At 49.0% G+C, this 13,211-nt stretch overlaps 1 pseudogene; it reads left to right on the top strand.

Annotated features, from left to right (window-relative positions):
- Nucleotides 1-8,566: 8,566 nt before the first annotated feature.
- Nucleotides 8,567-9,964, top strand: LOC144145341 (uncharacterized; annotated as a pseudogene).
- The last annotated feature ends 3,247 nt before the right edge of the window (nt 9,965-13,211 follow it).

Raw genomic sequence — 13,211 nt, 5'->3', positions numbered from 1 at the left:
AGTTTATTGTGTATTTCTATCTGTACCTCCAAGCATCCATCAGGCGGAGTTTTACGTGAAGCTTGGTGCCCAAGAATCTTTTCCTGCCATGAAGACAAAACACAAGTTTGCGTTAATCGAAAAATTTCGTCTTTTATAGTGCCCTCAGCTCCTGTCCGACTGCAAACAACACTTTATTTAGTGAGAAAAATAAAATTTAGGTTGAAATTTTGAATTTTCCTCTTAATCGCGAGTTTTCGTGGTCTGCAATGACATCACAGGGCCTTGATTACCATTAGTTAACCAAGATGGCACCACCATACCACGCAAGCCGTTTTCTGCCTTTGGTTTCTTTGTGAACGTATTTGTACCTGGCTTGTTTTGTTCATGGAGAAAATCGTATAGTAAAAAAATGTGCTCGCTCGACAAAGAAGCTCATGTAAGACATCGTCACTTACGTCAATCGGCCAGTGTCGTTTGAAAGAACCCCAAACTCCCGCAGTCCTGTGAAACTAAACCAAGCATAGTGCGCGCAGTAGCAACAGCAGTGTACGCATCAGTACTTCTATGTTTACGTGTGTTTCATAACTTCCACTGATTGTCCCATAATTCTTAGGGCTTCAAAAGGAATGTGCTCAAATGTAAGCGCAAATAGCTCATTCGGCAAGCTTATAAGCTCTGTCTAATTTGCGTTTCCTTTTGCCGCCCTCCGCCAATCGCAGAGCTGTGTGGTATGACATCATAGTTCTGTTGCGGAAAATCAGCTAGTGGGTCGCATGACCATTCCCTTTTTCCTAATTACGTAGCCTATCTGAGCGAAGTTTATGTTAAAAGTGGTGTCAGTATGATTCTAACGAGGCAATCTTTTCAATGAATCACACTTGCGTTTTCTCTCCATGGCTCCTTTAGGTAAAGCCAATAATTTTAAGCCAAACTCTTAGGCGAAACATTTTTTTTCCGATATGTAAATAACATGGGTGTTTACATGTTATTCGAGAAACCAAATGAATTAAGGTCTATAAGAATGCCGTAACGCCAAGCGCTGTCCTACCCGTTCTCGATGTCGAAAAACTCTAACACTGAATTGTTTATGTACTAAGGCATCCTTTATATATGATTCAACTGCCACGAGTCGGTCGTTCCTGGATCGCGCCGCCCTGAAGCCTGCCTGGCAGCTTACGGGACGATAATTCTACTCAATAAAATACATCAGTCTCCTGTTTACCATCTTCTAGAAGATCTTGCACAGGCAGCTCGTCAGGCCTATGAGCCAGTAACTTAAGGAGAACGACGTGTCTGTTCATTCCTTCAAGAAAGCCACTGCTATGGTCTCCCTCCAAGAGTGGCGAATGTACCCCAATAGCCAGATCTTAGTATATAGATGGAGGAGTGTTTGAAGTGTGTCTGCGTATAGGTGTTGTATCATTATATATATGATGTTGTCCTGGCCTTGAGCTGAGGGTTTACACGTGGTCAGAGCGGCCCTTTGTGAAGTGAAAACGCTGAGCTATAAGATGATGTGGACCTGCTTTTATCTAGTAAAGACTTCTTTTCTGCCGAGGGTTTGCGTTTAATGAAAGTGTTTCTGTTGTGTGCTGGACACGTGTTGTAACTGTTGTTCGGGTGTGTCAGCCTGGTCTTTGAGTGTGTCCCTTATTGTGCTGGCCAGAGTCAGGTTGTGTGTTTGTTGTCCTTTGAGTTTGCGTATTCGTGGCCATACTTTCCGTGTGTCTGTGTAGGAGTTTATTGATATGAATGAACGCCTATCTCCTTTTGCCTCGCGGCGCACCCGTTCTCCTAACGCTTTTGCCCTTTTTAACAAAAGGAGGTTTCCCGACGTGGGATGCTGACGAAGGATACCCCGCGCCTTGTTCTGGGCCGCTCGCGCCCACCTGCAGTCTTCATTCCACGACGGCCTCCTCTTGAGGCGCTCGTCACCAAAGGCGTGGGGAAGGGACTTTTCGGTGGCGTAGAGAATATGCGCCGTGAGTAGTTTGGTTGCCTGTTCAACGTGTAGGTGTCCTATGGAGGTGTAGTACGTGTAGTGTGGATGCCTCTGTAAATTTATTCCAGTGTAATCTTGCTTCATTCGACCTGTTCTGAATAAATGGACTGCTGGGGCCTTTACCCATACATATATATTAGTGAGGTGGGGAAGGGGTCAATACCATATGGGTCAGTGCCCACACCCCACTCAAGACATGGAAAGAGAACTTCAAATCCAATAACCAAGTAAAGGTGTGAATAAGTGTTTTGTCTTATAATATAGTATGTTGGTTGTTTCTTGATTAAAAGACATGCTCCCGACGATGCTAAGACTTTGTCAATGAGGTTACCTCGCGCATCCCTGCGAGCAGAGCCCCAAAGATAGTTATGTGCATTCAGTCGCCTATCAGAATGAAAGGTTCGAGTAACTGATCTACCATGCCCCCAAGATCTGAGCTCGATAGCTGGAATTCAGGACGGTTGGAAAGAGAACATAATGTTATAAGCCTATTGAATAGGATCGTTCGAAAGCAACAGCCTCTGGAAGGTTCCATAGTTGGACTGTGTGGCATGCCAAGGATTTTGGGGCAACGATGGCCACACCACCTGAAGATGTGCGACCAATATCCCTGTCCTTCCTAAATACCATGTAGCTATTAGAGAAATTGCTGTGCCTGGTGTTTAAATGAACTTTTAGCAGACATATCACAACTGGCTGATTTGAATGCAATAACTCATAAACATCATCAAAAATTTTGAGGAGGCCTCTGCAGTTTTATTGATTTATATTTTCTCTTCCTATTATTTAGGTTTAGAGCTACTCGAATATATGCGTGTTTATGTATCGACTTTCGGGGCTATAACTTTTGAAAGGGGTGTATTCTAATTCCAACTGACCTGGACGCCGCAGCCCGTTCCTTTCACTGTGGTGCAAGCCGGAACGGCTCGACGTCCATGTCATCCGAAGTCATCACGGTGCCCTGCGAAGCAAACCCCCTCGACTTAGCACCCTTTCCGGTGCCCTTCGTTGAATCCGTGACTACGAGGGCGTACGGAGCACCCCGGATGGCAGAGGTGGTGCGACGGGGTGGGAACTGCCGCGGGGGCCTCCGTCTCCATCTCTTCAGTGCCCTGGCGTGCACATTGGGCCCGTGGAGAGGAAGCAGTGAATGCAGCGTCATGCCCAACGGACGTGGTTGCCACCACAGCTGCTGCTGGCTGAGCAGGCAGTGTGAGGGGGCGAGGCTGGGACCAGGTCCGACTCGCCGTACTGGGTCCTCGCGGAAACCAGACGACGCTCCGCCCCCCGGCAAGCCACGTCATCGTACCTTCCCAGGGGGAAAGAGGCCAACCTCTTTCGCGCCCCCGGAAAGGTGTTGTTTTCTGTGTACTTGAAGTTTAATATGTTCATTTCAAGCTAGACCTTTTCACATCTCCTGGAGTAGGCCGCGTGTGGGCCCTTCCAGTAATGCAGAGAAGTTGTTGTGAACTACAATGTGAACTACCTTGTCTCGCCTGGAACCTGCCTAGCTGAGAACTCTGACAAGAACGCTGTTTTGCGGCCAACTCCGGCCTTATAGCACTTCGGTATTTCTCTCTCCCGGGCACGCCCCTCTATCTTCCGTACACACGTTAAGGAGGGCCCAAACTCACGTAGACAGCTGTCACTCAGCGCACTACGGACCGTTCAATAAGGCGCCACCACCTTCGGGTCAACAGCCGGAACGCTGGCGAGCAGGTGCGCCGGCGAGGGATGGGGGTGAAAAGCGGTGGCTGTACACCGTGCCCACAAGGGCGTGTAACAATGGGGTCTCGTCGCGCCGCCCGGTCAGACGACGATAATTATCCCTCCCTAGTGGGCCCCGTCCACGATTCTCGGAACCTGGCGAGGCTGTCTGCGTTCCCAAAGGGGGACTATCCCCGCGGCATTCATTCGGCCAGACAAGCCAGCTCCCGTACTCGCCGTGTCAAACTAGCGTCGAACGCAGCGCAGTGTAGGCAGTGCTGCGCCGCCAGACCGAGCGGAGGGGATCTTTCCTTTCACACGCGTGGCCTGGCCACTGACCTCAAGAGGGAACCTTACAGGTATAGTTCGTATATCCTGATGTCCTGCAGACACGTTATTTTTTATATTGGTTATCATCAGAGCAACTACCAGGGGAGTGGTTATTGCAAACAATATTAAATTTACCAAGGAGCCAACAAGTTTACACGGGCCAATATATTAATCGGGAACAGAATTTTCTACACTCCCTGCTGATCAAAATATCCATTGCTAGCATCAGACAACAAAGAGCCAGCTAGTGTACCAGTAGTGGTTGCTATCGCAATTGGAGTACGGAATCAATTTGGCCATTTAATTTACTATTTGACTCCCGTATGTTTTTAGTGTAAAAATTATTTCAAGGTATTGTGAGCATTCGCGGCGTTACATTAATGGGATACGCAGTGCAAGCGATACCGCCACTATCATGGCCAGTGTGAGCACTGAGGGATACGCTTCCCAATTTCTTGAACTGATGCCCCATCGCCATTACCATCTGTAAATATTCATCAGCATCATCATCGGTCTCGCGCTTCCCGGTACGTTCGCTCCGAGGAGGACAATAAACGTCGTCTCCGAGACCTCGTCCCTCACTCTCTCAAGTGGTGGAGTGTGCGCTTGATCCCGACGTCTACCTCTCTTGGTCGCACCGCTGGAGCTACGATCGGGTCGGCGTTTGGCGCTAGCAACCAGCACCATGCAGCACGAGAGCAGCCGTAGTGCTACCAGCGCAGCAGCTCCTGTCCAGCCCGCCATTACTATCACCCCTCACCAGCGCGATCCTCCGTTTTTCTATGGCCTCCGTGGTGAATACGTGGACGAATGTCTCGATCAGTACAACAGGGTAAGCTCCTTCAACTGCTGGGACGACACGTTCAAGCAACAGAACGTTGGTTTCTCCTTGAAGAAGGTGGCCGAGACCTGGTACCACAATAATGCAGGAGGATTCTCTGATTGGAGTGACTTCACTCAGCAACTGCGTCAGATTTTCGGCACGTGCTCTGCTAGCGCGGCTGGAGCCAAAAAGAAACTGGACGTCCGCATACAGCACCCGGAGGAAACCTACGCTTCGTACATAGAAGACGTCGTCGGACTGGGTCGTCGAGTTGACAAAGACATGCCAGATGCGGAGAAGGTACGACCCATCATGAAAAGAATCTCCTCTGTCGCTTTCAATGCCCTCGCGAGACAAAATCCCACCATCATTGCAGAAGTGCGAGCGATATGCCAGCCCCTTGACAATCTGCAAGCTATTCGCCTCCAGCAGGATTCCTGGCCTACCAGCTCCTCTGGGAATGTGGAGCTCCGTGCTTTAATACGTGCTATCATACGCGAGGAGCTGCAGCAGCGTGACGCTCCCTGTCCCCAGAATGCTCCTGTCTGCGCACATGGACTGCGGGACGTGATCAAGGAAGAGCTGGCGCGTATGAACAACATTCCCCAACCATGTCAGACTGCTCCACTACGGTATACCGACAGAAGAGCACGTGACCAAAGGGCACGCGACAGAAGAGCACCGCCATAACAGCACGGCGTCAAAAGAGCACGCGACAAAACAGCACGCGACAAAACAGCACAGCGTCAGAACGGCACAGCGTCAAAAGCGCACGCGAAAGAAAAGCACAGCGACAAATAGGCACAGCGACAAAAGCGCTCGCGACAAAATAGCACGGCGACAAAACAGCACACGACAAAACAGCACACCGTGAAGGCACAGCTCTGAAACAGTTGGGTGCGGTGGCGTAGCTAGGTAGTCTGACGTAGTGCACTGGCGGGGCGGGCTCGGGCCGGGTAGCATGCATATTCTCTGTGCCGGGCCGGGCTCGGGCTTGAACCAAAATTTTCGGGCCGTCCCAGCCCGAGCCGCCAATCCTGTGCCGCAAATTGTAAATTGTTGACAACAAAAGAGATTTTTGTTGATCTTTCAGGTTAAGTGAGAATAAAAAGAAGCGAAGTGCAAATTCATTACGGCGCTTTTAAAGATAAAGGCGATTGCGCTTACAAAGCCTTTACATCAATAAAAAATATGTGGGACCCATCAGCATAGTGGGAGAGAGTGAGCCAGAAAACGACGACATTCTAGCTACATAGTACAACATGATTCTCTTTTCCCTTTTATTTTCAAACAAACACAAACAGAACAAACGTGGCCTAGACATTGGACTATGTGCAGAGTTTGAAGGACCAATTTTTGAAGTAGGGCCCATGATTTCATCCGGGAAGAATTTTTTTTCAAAACCATGAAAAGAGGCAAAAAAGAACAGAAGCGCCTATAAAATATTGCTGCAGACTTAACTAGAGGAAAATACTAAAATGAAGTGGTGAAATAGGACGCATCGTCAGCTCAAATTTCAGCAAATATAGGAACAGCGAAAGTTGCAGTATATGCTGATAATTTCAATATTGCAAAAAATTATCCACTTGCTCCGAATCATTTAAGGTATCCTCGGTGTGTCTTTATTTCAAAGACTGCCAAACGAAGTGGCACATGTAGTTCATGACTACTGAAAGAACAGTTTCTAAGTGAGGATATTGAAGTTGGAAAAAGTTTGGTCCAAGTTTAATGGAAATTTAAATCCAAATTAGTCGTATTCGCTTTGTGCTTGCGCTTTTTGAGCTAACAGCAAACTTCTTCGAGTTAATGTTTATAGTCTGTCAGACTAGGGAGGGCATTTAACAAGTCTGGTGGGGTCGGGCTTAATTTATCAAATTCTGCCGGGCTCAGGTCTGGCTCGGGTCCACATTTTAGAAGTTTGCCGGGCTCAGGCCGTGTCTCTATCGGGCAGGTTCGTGCCGGGCCTAGAAATTGCGGCCCGGGTAGTGCTCTAGTTAGGGCAGAGCTCGGGCCCGGGGCGTTACAAAAGGACGAGCCCGGCCCGGCCCGTGGGCCGTTCTCGGGCCGGGCAGCACGCATTCTCTCGGGCCCGGGCAGGGCTTGGGCTTGAACGAAAACACTTCTTGGGCCGAGCTGGCCCGGGCAGACTTTGAATCCCGGCAGTCGTGTGCCGCAAATTTGGAATGTTGACAACAAAAAATTCGGCTCAATGATCGTTTGGGTGAAATGAAAACAAAAAAAAAAGCGAAGTGCTGGCCGTCTGTCACCGTGGCGATGCTAAAAAATAACAAAATGACGTATGGCGCTTAGAAAACCTTCAAGCCAACGAAAGAAAACTTATGGGCTTCATCAGCATAATGGGAGAGAACGGGTCAGAAAACGAGAGCACTCTGGTAGTAGAGTACATGACTGTCTCTTCTCTCTGTTTTTCAAACTAAAAAAAAGAACAAATGGGACCTCGACATTGCAATTTGTGCAGACCATAACACCAAAGATTAGCTAACGTACCCTTGAGTCTTTCTTAAAGCTTTTTATACACATGTCTTTTAGCCCATAAAGCGAGTTTTTGAGTGGAAAACTTTGTTAGCATGGGAGGAACTTAGGTCTACTTGGACAGACACCTGGTGCAAACCGACAACGAACCTTGGCAAATTAAATTGAGAGAAGTACAAGTTAAACTAGCTCACGGCAGAGTGTGCTAGCGTCAAAAACAAGAAGGAAAAGACTTCTTTGGGAAATGAATTGAATTAAATAACGAGACGTGGAATATCTGTCCAAGAAATGCATAAATAAAAATATCCACTTTTCGCAGCATCATTTCAGCGATCCTCATTGTGCTTTAAGTTCGGAGACTGTCGCAAATGCAGTGCCTGTTTTACCAAAATTTTCCGTAAGGATGCATTGTTTAGCTCAGGATATTTGTGTTGTACAGATATAGGTCTAAGTATTGAATAAGTGTAAATTCAATATACTCCCTCTAGGCTTATTTTAGGCTAAAAAGACCAAACTTTGAGGGCTCATGTTTGGGGTCTAGCGGTCTCGGGCTGAGCTTAAAAAACAGTGCGCGGGCTCGGGTTTCTTTTATTAAATGCTGTCGGGCTCGGGCAGGGCTCGGGCTTTTATCTTAATGCTTTGTCAGGCTCGCGCCTGGCCCTGGCCATGTCTCTACCTGGCGGGGTCAGGCCAGGCCTAGAAATTTCGGCCCCAGTACTGCTCTAGTCTCTGTCATCCAACGATTGCTGCCCTCTCCCACACGACCCCCAAATTACGCGGTCGTTTGAGGCACGCGTTCGCTCAATTTGTTTTGTTTTGTTTTGTTTTGTTTTCAACACTTAAATTCATGGGTATGACAGGGGCACGCGCGCCGGCTCAAACAGCGGTCGTGTTGATTTACTGGCACCATTCGTTCGCCGGTACTACACAACGCCCGGTTGCGGAAAAAATTCCCCCGCATTTCCCCGAGGGGGAGAATGTGAAAGTGCGAATTCACGGTTGTCGGCCCGCTTGCGGCGCTTGCGCTCGGCCCCCGCAGCCCACCGCCTCGCCGCCTTCTCTTCCATCTCTTCCATCGGGTTTGTAGTATCACGTGTACACCACGCAGTTATCAAGCCGCTATAACGCCGCTGAGTCGCCAACGCACGCCGCTGACGACGTAGTTCGAATGCGTTAAAGATATAAGGCGCGTCACTAACACTGATATCAGCGTCGCGTCCGTGGCTTGGTCATTCTGTTTCCGGCTGCCGATAGGAGCGGACGCAGGATGGATGGCTCCGTGCGAGCTGCGATAACGGCCGATGCCGGCCGTGGTGAACCGGTTTCTTTGTTGCCCAAGGATTACCGTGTTGTTCTGCCCCCCCTGCCCACCGGAGAAGCGATGAATCGTGTGGTTGTTCTGCACTGCGACGTCGGCGGTCGACCGTACAGAATTGACGACTTCAGGCAGCCGTTAAAGGACACTGGAGTGATACAGGAAGTTTGTGGCATAGGGGCCTACCAGATGTCCCACGTCTGGCTGATAAATTTTCGGACGGACGGAGCGAAGAAAAAACTGCTGGAAAGCGGCCCGTTGAGCGTGAAAGGACGGCCATGCCTTGTAGTCGACCCCGTAAGGCACGAACTTCGGGTGAAGCTGCACTGGGTTGCCTTCAACGTTACCAACGAGACTATAAGGAAGATATTCGCCGAGTACGGCGACGTGAAGGGGGTGACGAGTGACAAGTGGCGTGTTCAGGACTTTGAGAGCTCCGAGTCGACAACCCGGATTGTGCGCCTAGTTTTGCATGAAGATGTCACGCCGGACAGGCTTCCCCACCAGCTGCGGTTAGGCCCCGGCACGGCGCTCGTCGCGGTGCCTTGGCGATCCCCACTGTGCCTCAGGTGCCGCAGAGCCGGGCACATTCGCCGAGAATGCCGGGCCCCCAGGTGCTCGGAATGACACGCCTTTGGGCACGAGAAGGCGGACTGCACCCGCTCGTACGCTCGGGCTGTGGGTCGAGGCTTGGAAAGTGACAACAGCGAACTCGTTATGGACGAGGAAGAAGCAGAGGGAGCAGCGGCACCCGCAGCACCTGAACCCAGGACCCAGCACCACCCCGAGCCGGAAACGGACGCGGATACCACAAGAAAGGACGAGAGCAAGCCACTGACGGCGGAGGGGCGTAGCGCGCCAGCAGACGATCCGCCTCGGCAGGCCACCGCTCAAGACGGGGACAGTGCTGGAACCACCAAGGACGAGAGCGAGAGGATGGACCTCGAGGTTCAGCCGAGCAAGCGTCGGCCCGAAGATGGCCCGGAGACTGCGGACGAACCAAACCAGCGAAAGCCAGAACCGCCGTGGCAGGCTGGTCGGGGAAAGAAGAATCAGCGAGCCGCCACTACTAAGCCAGGGGTGGCGTCGCCGGGAAGAGGCGGCACGAAAATCACCTGACCACATGTAGGACCGGGCACACTGTATGGCGCGAGATAAAGGTAAGCACTTTACACTTGGTCTGGTCCCTGCAAAATGACCGCCCTCTGTAAGCCCTTTCGAATAGCTACCCTCAATGCACCAGGACTTTCAGCTAAGCGAAAGCAGAATCAGCTGTACCGCATGGTTACGGAGCGAGACCTAGACGTCGTCGCCATACAGGAGACGAAAGTCGAGAGTGAGGATCAGACCGACTGTATGGTGCGTCCCTTTACAGCACACTATTATGCATGTGTTAGTCACGCGGTTGGAATGTCGGCGGGGTGTGTTCTCCTGATTCGCAAATCGTTAGGGGTGGTAGTCCAAAATGTCACAGTGTGCCTAAACGGACGTTTCGTAGTTTGTGACTTTGCTTTTTCAACAAGCCAGTGGCGAGGGATTTGTGTTTATGCACCAACAAGAGTCCAAGAAAGACGCGATTTTTTCGAGGAAATCAGAAAATACTGCAGTGGTGATCGATACACAGTGTTATTGGGCGACTTTAACTGTGTATGCTCCGCACGAGACAAAACCAGCTGTACACCCTATCGTGACGTAAGCACAACTTTATTATCTGAAATGGTGAACGATCTTGGTTTAGAGGGCGTGGGAGAGTGTGTTAGCAGTGGAAGAGATGTATGTACATTCTACGCATTTCCAAGGGGCTAGTCACGCCCGCTTGGATATGGCGTATATTTCAGCTGAGCTGCTGCCATGGTGTTGTGACTACAACGTGCGCTCGGTTTCGTTCTCCGACCACTGCTTAGTATCGTTTTGTCTGGGAAGTAAAAACGAAAACAGAAGTAAATTTACATGGGATCTATGGAAATTTAACGATAAACTGTTAGAGGACGATCTTTTTATGCAGCAAGTAAGAGCAACTGTAGAAAATATTGGTAATAGTAGCAGCGAAAAATTAGGAGTTCAATGGGAGCACTTTAAGCAAGAAACAAAAATGCAAGCAATCGAAAGAGGAACCGCTATTAAGAAGGAAAGACAAAAGCAAGAAAGCGTCTTGCGAACTTGTTTGCAGGCAATGTTGGAAGAAGAAAGCCAAGTCCCGGGGTCGTGTAAAGATGAGATAAAGGCCACAAAAGCAAAACTTGAGCTGATAGACGCCGAACGTTATCACGCAGCGCTCGTCAGAGCGAGAGCGGAAAAATTGATAGCGGGCGAAATGCCCACCAAGAGAGCACTGGGGACAGAAAAAAGATACGCTCGCCGCAACGAAATAACAGAAATTGAGTACAACGGCGTAGTCAGCGGCGAAAACATAGACATAGAACGTGCTTTTTTTGAGCACTACAGTACCTTGTTTTCGCGAAGCGCTATTCAACTTGAGAAGTTTGAACGTGAATTTGTGTCTCTGCTGCCAAAAATCGATGACGAAACAAGGTTACTATTAGAATCCCCTATCACGGTAGAGGAAGTGAAAGAAGCGATTAATAACCTAAACCTGGGAAAGTCACCAGGTCCTGATGGCTTGAGCGCGGCTTTTTATAAGTTCCTTAAACATGAGATATCCCCTGTGTTAACGGCAGTATTTAGAGAAGCTTTTACGTTAGGGGTGCTGCCACCGTCGTTTTCGGCTGCGCACACCATTTTAATTCCTAAAACAGAAGACACTGTCAAACTTCGTCAGGTGACGTCGTACCGCCCAATAAGCTTAACTAACGTTGACTACAAAATACTCATGAAAATACTGGCTAAAAGGTTACAGACTGTTATTGGCATCATAGTGGGACCGCATCAAACATGTGGGATAAAAGGACGATCAATTGTCACGAACATACACAAGGCTCGGAGTGTACTCGAGAGCTGTGATGTGATGCATACCGGTGTAGCAATGCTACAAGTGGACCTCGATAAAGCGTTCGACCGCGTGCCACACGATGGGCTTATGGCAGTATTAGAGCACGTTAACATCGGCTCTGTTATCCTAGAAGGTATTCGCATGGCCTACAACAAGTGTACGACCAGAATAATTGTTAACAAGGTGTTGGGAAGGCGCATAGAAGTGCAGAGGTCGGTGAGGCAGGGGTGTCCTCTGTCACCTCTCCTCTTCTGCATATACATTGAATCCTTGTGTTTAGCCATAATGAGAAATGAAACTGTCAAGGGATTTCAACTTCATGCAGCCGAGGTACGAGTTTTAGCTTACGCAGACGATATTGCTATTTTCTGCGCAGATCAAGAAAGCGTCTCTCAAGTCGTTAACTTAGTGGAATGGTTTTGTCATGTGAGTGGATGCGCCGTGAACTGGGACAAGTGCCTGGGAATATAGCATGGAGAGTGGAGTACAACACCGGTGGTATTTAAGAATATCAAGTGGGTAACGACGCCCGTGAAGTACCTAGGCGTGCCGCTAGAGTATTATACCGATAGTGACCCTTATTGGCGGAAACAAGCTGTGGAGCTACGAGAAAAGGCAGAGAAGTGGAAGGGCACAAATTTGTCCATCTTTGCTCGCGCGACGGTTTGCAACCTATTCATGGTGAGCAAACTTTGGTATGTATTGCAAGTACTCCATTGTTCACGGGCAAATGTTCAAAAGCTGCACCGTGTTTTTGCAGTATTTATTTGGGGTTCGTCCTGGGAACGAACCAGTCGTACAAACCTCTTTCGGCGGGTTCGTGATGGGGGTTTAGGGTTAACGCATTTCTTTTTACGTCAGTTGGTAAACCGTTTTCTTTTTTTGAGGGATGTTAAAGACCCGTTTTTGCGCACGGTTTGTCAAATTAGATTAGGCAGGGTTCTGCCAGAGTTTATAGTTACGACATTATGTTTGCCGGGAGGTATACGTGGCTACCTAAAAGAAGTTGTTGAGTCATTTCGTTTTCTAGCTGTGCGATTTTCGTTGGATTATCTGAGTGCAGTTTCAAGAAAGCGACTGTATGGTGATCTTTGTGATACAGTTCTCCCGGTTCCGTTGTACAGAATAACGTACTCAGCAGGCCCTGGTCGAGATGTGTTAAAGCGGGTCAAGAAAATGCCAGTTGCACCAGGGATTAAAACGTTTTTCTTTAAATTACATACCGGAACACTCCTTGTTAAGACATGGATGCAAGAAAAGGGCCTCTTTATGCCATGGGGGGAACAGTGTTGGTTGTGCAAGAAACCGGAAACCATTGAACATGTCTTCATCGACTGTTGGGATGGTGTATTCTTTTGGGATGTGCTGCAGCGTACGTTGAAAAAAGATCTGCCAGTCGATGCCCGTGGCATCCGGTATTTGTCCGTTGAACATGATGAGGAGGGTGTACCGCTAGATCTAATAATGTTATTGGGCCTGCACAGCAATGGAGGTGTCGGCTGGCAGTCCGTCACTCGGACATTGACGCGCGCCCAGTCAGAGAGTATTTTCAGGAGGCTATTGTTTCGTTTGTTGAATTGAAAAAGGCCCAACAAAGTGTTCCGGAATG

Source organism: Haemaphysalis longicornis, unplaced genomic scaffold (assembly GCF_048455015.1).
Source record: "Haemaphysalis longicornis isolate Haplotype H1 unplaced genomic scaffold, Haemaphysalis longicornis Haplotype H1 scaffold_7, whole genome shotgun sequence".
NCBI lineage: Eukaryota > Metazoa > Arthropoda > Arachnida > Ixodida > Ixodidae > Haemaphysalis > Haemaphysalis longicornis.
The sequence above is the reverse complement of the archived record's forward strand: the minus strand, read 5'-3'. Positions and strand labels throughout refer to the sequence as shown.